Source organism: Babylonia areolata, chromosome 1 (assembly GCF_041734735.1).
Source record: "Babylonia areolata isolate BAREFJ2019XMU chromosome 1, ASM4173473v1, whole genome shotgun sequence".
NCBI classification, from domain to species: domain Eukaryota; kingdom Metazoa; phylum Mollusca; class Gastropoda; order Neogastropoda; family Buccinidae; genus Babylonia; species Babylonia areolata.
This window is the reverse complement of record NC_134876.1, coordinates 86,146,232-86,148,731: the sequence shown is the minus strand read 5'-3', so window position 1 is coordinate 86,148,731 and position 2,500 is coordinate 86,146,232.

Sequence of the window (2,500 nt, the reverse complement as noted above, 5' to 3'; positions counted from 1 at the left end):
AAGAGTTTGTCCCTGGCAAAATTATGCAGGAAAATTCCCTTTGATAGTGAAATAGAATACACTCGCAGACATGGAAAAAATAGGGGAGTGGGGTGTGTGGGAGGGGGTGGTGGTGATTGTGGCGCTGTACTGTGGCGACGCGATATCTCAGTCCAGGAAGAACAAGCAGCCCGACAATATTTCACACAGACAAACCTCGCGTGACAAAAAGTGATACAATTCAATTTCATTTCGGTGATTAGTATGTGCGCATTTGCAATACCATAATCCCCGAGGATCGGTATTTTGAACAGGATTAGGATCAACATTTTTTTCTTTTTTCTTTTTTTTTTTTCTTTTTTTTTTTAATGAGAACGCAGTCTTTCTAATTCATTACCACGAGGCATCTCTACTACAAACGTTTCATCAAGGTAAAAACTAAGTGAGCTATCTACAGCTACCTGACGACGGAGTCTCCCGTCGGTCCGACGGATGAGTAGGCAGGCAGGCTTATCTGTCGGTGTGTGTCCTCATATGGGAGAAGAGGCCGATTCTGGATGCGCAGCACTTCCCACAGGTGTTGCAAGGGAAAACGTCTCCAGAAGTTGAGCCCTGCTTCCTTCGCTCACGTTTCTCCTTAATGGCCAGCGTTCTCTTGTTTTCAAACGTCTTTATGCCACTAGAGCACAGCATCCTCCAGCGACAGCGGTCAAGGGCATCAGTTTCCCAGGAAGCAATGTCTATGTCACAGGCTTTGAGGTTTGTCTTCAAGGTGTCCTTGAAGCGCTTGCAGGGTCTTCCAAGTTCACGGTGGCCTTCCTTCAGCTGGCCATACAAAAGCATCTTCGGGATCCTGCTGTCTGTCATGCGGACAACGTGTCCTGTCCAGCGTAGCTGGCACTGGATCAGCAGGCTTTCGATGCTGGGCAGACCGCTCCTCTCTAGGACCTGGAGGTTGGAGACCCTGTCTTGCCACTTTATGCCGAGGATCTTTCGTAGGCATATCTGGTGAAACTGCTCAAGTTGTTGAATGTGAGGTGATATGTCGTCCATGTTTCACAGCAGTACAATAAGGTGGTCAGCACAACAGCTCTGTAGGTTTTCATCTTGGTGCTGAGCCTGATGCCTTTGTTGTTCCACAGCCTATTGTTGAGTCTGCCAAAGGCAGAGCTGGCCTTGGCGATGCGCAGCGTCACTTCTGCATCAAGGGCTCCGTTGCTGCATAGGGTGCTGCCCAGGTAGCAAAACTTGTCGACCGATTTGATCTCTGTGTATTTGATCTTGATTGCAGGTGGGGGGGGAGGGGGGGGGCACTGGCGTTCTGTGAGCTAGCTGGTTGGTACATGGACTCGGTCTTGCTGAGGCTGATGGTGAGTCCAAAGCGCCTGCAGGAGGTTGAGAACCTGTCCATAATGAACTGCATGTCCTCATGGGTGTGTGCAGCAAGTGCGCAGTCATCAGCGAAGAGGAATTCTCTCAACAGTGCCTCAAACACCCTGGACCTGGCGTGGAGTCGCCGCAAGTTGAAAAGTTTGCCATCTGTGCGAAACTGAATGTAGATGCCCCGGTCACAGTCTTGGAAGGCGTCAATCAGCATGGCAGAGAAGAGAATGGAGAACAGTGTGGGAGCCAGGACGCAGCCCTGCTTCACTCCATTTACCACAGGGAACGGATCCGACATGTCAATATTTTCCTGTACTGTCGCCTGCATGCCATCGTGGAAAGACGCAATCGGCTGGATTAGGCTCTCTGGGCAGCCGAACTTTAGGAGGATCTTCCACAGATCACGGCGGTTCACCGTATCGAAGGCCTTAGTCAGGTCTACAAAGACCATGTGGAGCTCCTTGTTCTGCTCACGGCACTTCTCTTGCATCTGGCGTACGGCAAACACCATGTCACATGTTCCCCTGCCTGAGCGGAAGCCACACTGTGCTTCAGGGATGACCGTGTTGGAGACATGGTCAGCCAGTCTGTTCAGTATGATGCGGGCGAAGATCTTGCCAGCGATGCAGAGGAGAGAGATTCCACGGTGGTTATCGCAGGATGTTTTGTCCCCCTTCCGTTTATAAATGTGGACAATAGAAGCATCCTTGAAATCCTGTGGGACCTCCCCTCTCTCCCAGATAGACTGGAACAGGGCGGTCAGCTTGTCTGTCAGCACCTCGCCTCCATACTTGTAGATGTCAGCCTGGATTCCATCCGCTCCTGGTGCTTTTCCTGACGTTGTCAGCTTCAGGGCCTTCTGGGTCTCGACCTACGTGGGAGGGGCAGCTAGCGAGTCATTGACTGGTAGCTGTGGGAGGGCTGCAATTGTCTCGTCAGATACGGACGAGTCCCTGTTGAGGAGGGTGTTGAAGTGCTCTGCCCAGCGGGCAAGGATGTCTTTCTTGTCTGTCAGGAGGGTGGTCAGGTCCAAGGATTAGGATCAACATTTTTTTCTTTTTTTTATGAGAACGCAGTCTTTCTAATTCATTACCACGAGGCATCTCTACTACAAACGTTTCATCAAGGTAAAAGTGAG